Genomic DNA, 10,622 nt, shown 5'->3' with positions numbered 1-10,622 from the left:
TTAACTTTAGAGGGTATTTTGATTTCAATATAATACTCAAACCTTTTATTCATTCCATTATTAGTCCGATTTCACCCATAGTTTCCTTTTGGATGTAATCCTAAGTTTTTATGTTTTACCCTAAGATGACTTTTTAGCTTCTTATGGGCATCTCTTCACATACATAGACCATAGAAGAATAAGAAAGAACCATTCTTAATTTTAAAGAAATAAAAAAAAAATCATTTAATAATAAAATAAAAAGAAAATAAATTAAGAAAAACCTTCAAGGTCTTCTTCTCCCCTAAGAATCGCCAAGACATCTCTAATTCTCCTCAAAAAATCAAGAACTCTCCCATTCTACTAATAAATAAATAAATAAATAAATAAAAATCAAGAACTCCCTAAAAAACTTAAAAATTGAGTTTTTATAGTTTTCACATAACCCAATACATGATATGTTTCTATTGACTACTTATTTTACAAATAATTACCTAAAATTGACAAAAAAAAAGTAATAAAATCATGATTTCTAGTCATATAAGGTCCACTTATGATGGATAGAATGTCTAATATGCAATTCTTGAGATGGAAGAGGCGAAACATCAAAGTGGCAATGTGTGATTTCGAATTTGGAATCATTTCAAAATGGATTTCAAAATCATAAGTTGAATTTTGCAATCATAAGTTAAATTTTGAAATGGTCCTTTAGTTTTTCATAGTCGTCTTTAAATGACTATAACTTTTTCGTTTTAGCTTTGATTTGTGCATCGTTTAAAGCGTTGGACTCTTACCTTCTTAAGCTTCAAAACTATATGTGGCTTGTACCAAAAAAGTCATGGGAAGTACTTCATAAATCATGTCAAAGGAAGGGTATGTGCTACTACCAGGTTTGAATTCGAAATTCCATTTTAAGTTTGATTGCATTTGCTTCTAATCCCTTTCCTCATGGTTGCTTGCCATCTATCTCAACTCACTCTATAACATTCATTATTAGTATTCCATGCTCATGACTCACTCATTTCAACCTTTCTTGGACTCTTCATTGAATATCTTTGTTATACATGTTTAACATTTTCTACTTTTTTGGTTGATAATGACTTTTACACTTATTATTTTTTTCATACCTTAAACCTGAAGTTAGGTTTAAAATAGAAGTTAGATCCATAACTAGGATTTTAACATCAATTTGAGTTAAGTTGGATGATTTGAGCTTTTTATATTGCATAAATCATATCATATATGTGTCATTTGAGTGCATATTTTGATTTCAATCATTCTTCTATAAACTAATTGATGTTTAAAGAGGTAGAACAAACTTTTAATTGAGTTTAATGTTATTTCTATCTTTATATTCAGATCAAATTATAATTATTTTCTATACTCTTGTCAATGAACTAGTAGAAACTTACAAAAGAAAATTATGGATTTCAAAACAAACTTTATAAAATTATTAGTATTTATTTGCATAATTATTCTTTAAAAGAATATCCAAAGACATTTTTTTTTTAAAAAAAGAAAAAAATAAAATTGAGATTAAAACAAATAAAAACTTCAATTTTTTTAAGAATATTCAAAGGTAGAAATTTAAAAAAAAAATTAAAAGAAAACCGAGATTTAATTGAAATATAAGAGAAACCAAAATTTTTAGTAAAAGTATCTTTCAAAAAATGTAATAGTTATGTAAATAAAAAGAAATTAAAAGGGAAAAAAATGTCTATGCTAAGAACGAAAAACTTTTTTTTTTAATGTTTTTGTTATCTTATTCTATTTAATTCAATATATTTTTAATTAATAAATACATTTTTGCCATGAAAATTTTAAAATAACATGTAGTTTCAAAATTTATATATTTTTGTTAAATTTTTTAGAAATTTCATTTATATCCTCAAAATTATAATTGTTAAACTCCCATAAAAAAAATCAAATGATTGAATTTTTTTTTAAAATATTCTCAACATCATTTTTTTTTATTCTTTAATAAAAAGACAATTTTTATTAATGATTATTTTGTATAATACTTTTATAGTTTATTAAATATGTAAATATTAATTATTTCATAGTTTTACTTAATTTTTAATTTATTATAGAAAAAGTTGTGTATATAAAATTAAAATAAAAGGTAATTTTCTATCATAAATTAGATTTTGGAAAAAAAAATTGAACAATTGAAATTTATAAGTCTTTTCTTATATGTTTTTTATTATAAATAATTTTGTACTAAAAAGTAAAGTTCGTAGCATAATGTCACATATTATGTGTTTTAAAGACAATAAATTGTGACTAAAAGTGACATTTTGTCACAAACAATTTTGAGGCAAAAGATGGAGTTCATGGCATGATAACGTGAAAATTATTTTCGCTATATTTTAGCAACGAAAAGTAATTTTGTAGCAACATTTAATATTTTACCATAAATAATTTTGTGGTGAAAAGTAAAGTTCATGGAAAAATGTTATATATTCTCTAAAAATTATTCTCACCATATTTTTAGTGAAGGGAATTTATGGTTAAAAGTGACATTTTACCACAAAATTGAGTTTATGACAAAAAAAAAGAAGAAAACAAGCAAAAAACAATATTTGTTGTAGCGAATGCATAAGAAAAGATGAAATCAAAGAAAACAGGATTTTCGATCCATGAGAGTGGATTTCAATACCACTTCGGTACAACAAGGGAGCCCAAAACAATTTCGATATATGAAGTTTCAACATCGAATATTTGATTCATTAATTTGACGAGGAAATTAAAGTTTCAATGGTATAGAGAGTTTCACCATTTATTGAATTTTGTTTCAACATTAAAAGGTCATTTTGACATAGCATTTCAGTATGAAGAATTAGAGTTATACTAGATAAAATGAATTCAAGAGATTATTGAAATAAATCTCAGTACCAATTTAATACAAGAAATGAATTTCAATACCATTTCAATACATTAGAGGTACTGAAATCACCCAACAGTAGCATTCCAAAAGGGGAAGGGTGAATTAGGTGATTAAATTTTTTTTCAAAAACAATTCAAGTTAAGCAACAAATGAAGTAATAGAAGTAAAGATAATAGAGGAGAGATGTAAACTCTTTTTATAGTGGTTTGATGAAAAGTAAGACTTTCCGGTTACCTTCTAAAATGCCCAAGATCCAGATTGATTGTTTCACTCACCAATTTTCTTATTTCAAGTCATGAATGGAACTACGAATATAAGAAACATTTTTTTTCACAGCACAAGAGTCTTGACCTTCGTTTTCATGGAGAAAAACAAAACTTTCAAGAGAAAAAAGACTTTTGTTTCTTTAGAAAAAAGACTTTTGTTTCTTTAGAAAGAAAAATTGTATTCTTTCTTGGTTTTCCGGGATAGAAGAAAAATATATTTCTTCACTGTCATTTTTAGAAAGAAGAAAAAACATGTATTCTTTATCTCTAGTTTTTCAGGGAGTGTTCTCACACAAAGAGATAAGATAAAAAAAGTTTTTTATTTTTATTTTAATAGTGGCAGTTTCTTAGTAGTTCTAAAACTCCTAGAAACTGCTCCCCTTATTTCTCCCATTTATTGGGTTGGGTCGGGTTAGCCCACTTGGGCATCCAAACCCAACTTCAACATTTCCTACTTGCACAAAATGGGTTGAACTAGCTCGATCACTTATCCAAGTCCATTATATTCCATTTTTGAAGATCATTTATATAGGCAAATGAGTTGTGTGACCATGTGAGTACACCTACAATTTGGGAGCTATATACTTATGAATCTATTAGGGATACATAGTAGCTTAACCAAAAAAAAAATAAAAAATTATGAGTGAACAATAATAATCATGTCTTGTTGTACCTCATACTTATTTAGTTACATTTTTTAATGTATACATTTAATCCCTCAAAATTGTATGCTATCCAACATTATAAATGTATTCACAATTATATCAGCTACAAAAGCAATATAACTGGTCAACCATAAACACATCTTTATCAATGTAACTCAAAAAAAGTCTTCATTTTAAGCTCATGCCTTTTAAATCCAAATTAATTGTTTGCCCAATATGTCTCATAAGGATAAATTATTTCATTTTCTTCGGAAACATACCAAAGTAGCAACATTAATTTGTCACCTCAAAACATAGTCAAAAGTATAAATAGTACAATAATGAGCTATTATAATTGTAATAAGCCCTAAGGATCTCACACAGTAAGGATGTAGGGATTAATCACTCACTTTCCTTATTAATCACATTCAAACACATGTATTATGAAATACATGCTATGGTGGTTTCTCTCCACTTAGAGAATGTATGTCAAACTACTACCATATGGACCTCAACTAAGAGCTTCATACCAGTAGCTTGTTTGAGTTTTGCATATATGGTTCTCCTTAAACCTTTTATGCTAAAACTTAAATTCGGTTCAAACAGGAAAATGTAATTATGGGCAATTACATTTGGTCAAGATGTCATTTATTATAAACCTCATCTTGATACTTAATTAAAGCGACACTCATCATCTCTTGTATACTTTTCACTCATTTATCATCATTAGTATATTGTGTCGCATCCTAACTCATAAACATATTAATTGGGGTGGTTGCTCGTATGAGAGAGCCAATTTCTACCTGTTGACATACATATATGTGTAAGTGCCAATTACATATTCACTTATATGAATAACAAATACTCATATCATTTTATCATGTATAAAGTATTTTATATCCAATCAATAATGATCAATGACATATGATCCACATAGATCATAACCTATGCAATCCTAGTGACTTTACATATACAAAAAATGTGTTTCTTATTATGGATTTCATGAATGGATCAACAACCATTTCATGTGTAGGTAAATATTTCAGGATCACCTCATTTTGTGTAATGATATCTCTTATAAAATTATTCTTGGTATCTATATGCTTAGTTTTTCCATGATATTTCGGGTTCTTTACATATGCGATCACATCTTGACTGTCACTATAGATTGTTGTTGGCCCAAAAGCATCCTTGACTACTCCTAAGCTTTGCAAAAAAAATCTTTTCAACCATACGACTTCTTATATTACAACTAAACAAACAGTAAATTCAGCTTCCATGGTTGACAAAACTATACAAGTTTGTTTCTTACTTTTCCATAAGTTGACATCATTATTAAGCAAGATTGTGTATTTAGATGTTGATTTGCGCTCATCTAGATCACATGCCCAAACAACATGTGAATAACCTACTAAACGCAATTTTTTGCCTTTATAACAAAAGAAATAGTCCACAATGTCTTTTAAATAGAGAAGAATTCTCTTTACTGTTTTCCAATGCATCATTCTAGGATTTTCTTGGTAATGACTCACCATCCCAACAACATAACGTAATATATATAGAGTCTTGTACTCATCGTAGCATACATTAGATTCCCAATGCACTAGAGTAGGAAACATTAGTTATTTTTTTCTTTTCTTTTGGATTCTTTAGACTCATTTCTTTACTTAGGTTTTCACCTCTTGCAAATGGAGTGTCAATGGGATTGCAATCTTGCATATTAAATCATTCAAGGGTATTATTAATATAGTGTTCTTGTGAAATAGCCACTAGTATGTGAGAACAATCTCTATGGATCTTTACTCCAAGAATGTAAGATGTTTCTCCCATATCTTTCATCTGAAAAGAAGATGACAACCATATTTAAATGGTTTGAACAAACTCTAAATCATTTCCAACTATAAGTATATCATCCATGTATAAAGATAATAACACATTTATTTTTATTTTGCTTAATATAAACACAATGGTCTTCATCAATCATTGTGAAAACATATGAAGTTATTGCACAATGAAATCTTAAGTATCACTACTTGGATGATTGTTTAAGGTCATAAATCAATCAATTTAACTTGCGCACTTTGTGCTTTTGGCCTTGGATAATGAAATCCATTGGTTGTTCCGTATAGATTTCTTCATTAAGGAAAATTGTCTTAACATCCATTTGATGTAGCTCTAAATCCATATGAGATATTGTAGCCAAAATAAGGTGAATTGAGGCAAACCTAACTACTGGAGATATGGTTTCCTCATAGTTTATACCCTTTTGTTGGGTATACCCTTTAGCTACTAATTGAGCTTTATAACTTTCAATGAATCCATCTATCTTTCGTTTTATTTTAAGAATCCATTTGTTCAATAGTTTTTCAATCTGAAGGCAAATCAACCAAGTCCTAGATTTGATTCTTTCGCATCGAATCCAATTCCTCTTCCATTGCTTTTCTCTATTCATCCTTAGTTGTACAAGTAAGAGTCTCTTGAACCAACTTAGGTTCAACATCATCATATTGAGTGACAATATGAACTTCATTTTCAATCTCAAATAATCGTTGATAAATAATTTATCGAGAACTTTTTCTCAACATTGACTCTTTTGTTGTACTTGCTACAAGTCCTAGTTCACTTCCACTCGATTTAAGCATCAATTGTTGTTCGAGTATGGATCTTATGTCAGGATCCATCATTTCATAAAGATGTAAATCCTTATCAATCTTAGCCATAGTAGAAAATTGTCCTCTAAGAATGTGACATAGTGTAATTCTAATTCAATTACTATTTCATCTTCATGCTCACTTATGAATACATACCCTTTGAAGTGTTCATTGTATCTTATAAAGACACATTTCCTTCCTTTAGGACTCAATTTTCCACATTTATGAGGAGTGTGAACATAAGCCACTGAACCCCAAGGTCGCAAATTGCTAGGATTAAGCTTTCGGCTATTACATAACTCACATGGAGTAGATTGAACAAAATTTGAGGGTACTTGGATAAGTACATGAGAAGTAGTCAACAATACGTCTCCCTAATATGAAATTTGAGGATTTAATTGAGTCACCATTGACTTAACCATGTCTAACAACCTTCTATTCCTCCTCTTAGCAACATCGTTTTGTTGTGGAGTCCTTGGAATAGTCTATTGTGTATCAATACCCTTTTCATCACATAAATCTTTAAATTGTTTTGATAGATATTCTCTACCTCAGTCTGTTCCTTATGTTTTAATCCTTTTGTCCAATTGATTCTCATCAAAATTAATATAGCATCTAAAACAATCTAATGTTTATGACTTATAAGAAATCACATAAACATGATCATAACGAGTAAAGTCATCCATAAATTTGATGAAATACAAGACCCTATACCTTGCTCTAACACTCATAGGACCATAGATATCAAAATAGATCAATTGCAATGATATTTTAGTTCTAGTTCCATTTCTTAATGGTTTTCTTGTAGTTTTATCAACTAGACAATATTCACAATTTGACATATCAATTTTCACATAAATCTTTAAATTGTTTTGATAGATATTCTCTACCTTGGTCTGTTCTTTATGTTTTAATCCTTTTGTCCAATTGATTCTCATCTAAATTAATATAGCATCTAAAATAATCTAATGTTTATGACTTATAAGAAATCACATAAACATGATCATAACGAGTAAAGTCATCTATAAATTTGATGAAATACAAGACCCTATACCTTGCTCTAACACTCATAGGACCATAGATATCAAAATAGATCAATTACAATGTTATTTCAGTTCTAGTTCCATTTCTTAATGGTTTTCTTGTAGTTTTATCAACTAGACAATATTCAGAATTTGACATATCAATTTTAGTGAATTGACCAAGAAGATTTTCTCTGACTAGTCTATTCACTCTTCCTTGTCTAATATGCCCAAGTTTAGCATGTCATGTGATCACATTATCACATTCATTTCTAGAAGAAGTCATTAACGAATAATAATTATCATTAGTACTAGACAACACATATTTATCAATGTCAAGAACCATAAAACCATCCAAAATAAATCCAGAACTATAGTATGTTGTTCCCAAATACAACTCCATTACTGAATCATGAAAATTCAAATTGAAACCTAAACTAAGAAGGACTAACATAAAGACCAAATTTCGTCGAATATCCAGAGCATAAAGAACATCATGTAAGAATAGTGTTCGTCCTTTATGCAATTCCAATTTGCACGTTCCAATACCATTAACCTCAACTTTGAAGTTGCTTCCTGCATGAATCCATCTTGTCTTGAAACTAATTCGCTAAAACTCTACATAAACTCCTTGGTCTCTAACTATATGGTTAGTAGGGATTGAGTCTACTTTACTTCAATACACTCACAAGTAAAGTGACCTTTGTTGCCACAATTATAGCGTTTCAATTCGCTCTTATCCTTCTTAGCGCACTTAAACTTCTTGCATGTCTCAATCTTTTCTTTCTTTAAAGTATCATCAAATTTCTTATTCTTCTTAAAGAATTTTCTATTACACTTAAAACTAAAAGTTTTGTGTGAATTGGATTCAACTACATAAGCTTGTTCATTAGACCTAGAAACCACAAGTTGCTTGACTTCCAATTCAAGATGGCGAACTATATCATCCAAGGTCTTAATACTCTCATTATGTGTCATGTTCACCACCATGTGTTCCCAACTCTTTGGTAAAGATTTGATGACCGCCTCAACTTGTTGCTCACCAGTGAAGACATGCTAAGATGTCTTAAGCTCTCTTCATTCTTTTTCATCTCCTTGAGATGTTGTTTCATTGTATGGTTCAGTCACATCTTGTAATTTCCAAATTTCATTACAAGTTTTCTCTGCTTTGTAGCTGAAAGTCCACCATACTTTTCCTTTAAAACTTGTCACATTTCATGAGCATTTTGGTAAACCTCATACTCAATCAAGATACCATCTTGCATACAGTTTAACAATGTAATGCAAGTTTAAAAAAAACTCTTTTTTTTTTAGGCCATATAAGCCTCCTGATTTCTTCTATGTTTAGCAGAGCTTCCTTGTTTAAGTTCTCACATGACATGATTTAGTGTTTCAAGAGTCTCTTGTTCTATAAGGATATACTAAACTTTGCAATGTCAAACCTCATAGTTATCACCATTTAGTTTCTCACCCTTATTTAGTTCTACTATGATGTTCCTAGTTGTAGTCAACATATTCAACTACTTAGAGGTATTGCACAATCTTATTAATTGGTACTTATATAGATACTTTTACTTGCTTTAATCACATTCTAATATGTAATAACCTTAAATTACAATAGAAACGAAAGTTCACTATGTTCCCAATTAGCTCCTATATATAATTTTACTTATTACAAATTAGAAATAATCTATACAAGTATTTCTAATTTTAAGCAAGAAATTACTTAAATTTCTTTTTAACCTAAAACCTCCCATTCCAAAAAAATAATATTATACAACTAACATGCATCAATAACATATATAAAAGAACCGAAGACATGCATGTAAATAAAAGACATACTTATTTATCAAAGAATAAATATTCATGTCATATCTTACATATAAGATATTTACATTTCATGTACAAAACATAAAAAAAGTAACATGTAAAAAAAAAAAACTTATCTTCTCTCTTGAAACTAAAAAGATAAACAATATTAGGATTATTCACAATGTCTTCTATAACTCTAGATGTTGTTTTCAATAACCATAATCTTCTTATGAAAATAAAAAATATCGAAAAAAAAAACAAAATCTAACCTAGTTGGTAGAGTACAAAACTCTTATCCTTATGGCCAAGGATAAAGCCTTTTCATGGGCAATCCTTGTTCTCTTTTTATTTTATTTTATTTTATTTTATTTTATTTCATTGAATAACATATACTCATATTTAAGACTTTTTTTTTTAAAATTTCTATAAACAATCTAATTATATTTGAACAAATAAAAAATAACTAGACACTAAGTAAAAAATCTTGTAATATGAATGAGGGCATCAAAGCCTGAACTTGGGTCTCAAGTGAGCATAAGAGAGGTTCTAACCAACAAGAGTAATTCAACTTTGAAGTTAATGAGTAGATTAAAAACATATTTAACTTTACAACTCAAAAATTGCATTGGATATTAAGTCAAAAATCTTGTAATAGGAATGAGGGCATCAAAGCTTGAAATTAGGTCTCAAGTGAGCACAAGACAGGTTCTAACCAACAAGAGTGATTCAACTTTGATGTTAATAAAAAGATTAAAACATATTTAACTTTTCTATATAATCATTACTTTTTCAAAAAAATGAGCCCTTTTGGAACCATAATAATAAATTGTGACTCTTGTATAAATCCTTTTAGTTTTTTTTTTTTTTTAGTGTCCTGGAATAAAGCCAATATATATTATTTATTTTAGTATTATTTTTTTGAATTTAGGAACAATGTTTTTTTGAACCACAACCATAATTTTTTTTTTCCTTGTTCATTTCTTTTTCAAAGAAAACATTCTTCTTCTTCTGAAACAGAGAAAAAACAAAAAGACCAAAAGCTAGAAAACAACTTAATGGGGTTCTGATACCAATGATGAAAAATAAGGCTTCCCGGTTACCTTATGAGATGCCCAAGATTTAGATTGGTTGTTTCACTGACCAATTTCTTGCTTTAAGTCATGAATGAAACTATGAATATGAGAACCATTCTTTTTTCACAACACAAGAGCTTTGTCCTTCGTTTTCACAGAGGAAAACAAAACTTTCAAGATAAAAAGGACTTTTGTTTCTTCATAAAGAAAAATTGTATTTTTTCTTGGTTTTTTAGGATAGAAGAAAAACATATTTCTTCACTGTCATTTTCAGAGAGAGAAAAAAAC

Source organism: Vitis vinifera, chromosome 16, assembly GCF_030704535.1.
Source record: "Vitis vinifera cultivar Pinot Noir 40024 chromosome 16, ASM3070453v1".
Taxonomy (NCBI): Eukaryota; Viridiplantae; Streptophyta; class Magnoliopsida; order Vitales; family Vitaceae; genus Vitis; species Vitis vinifera.
The sequence above is the reverse complement of the archived record's forward strand: the minus strand, read 5'-3'. Positions refer to the sequence as shown.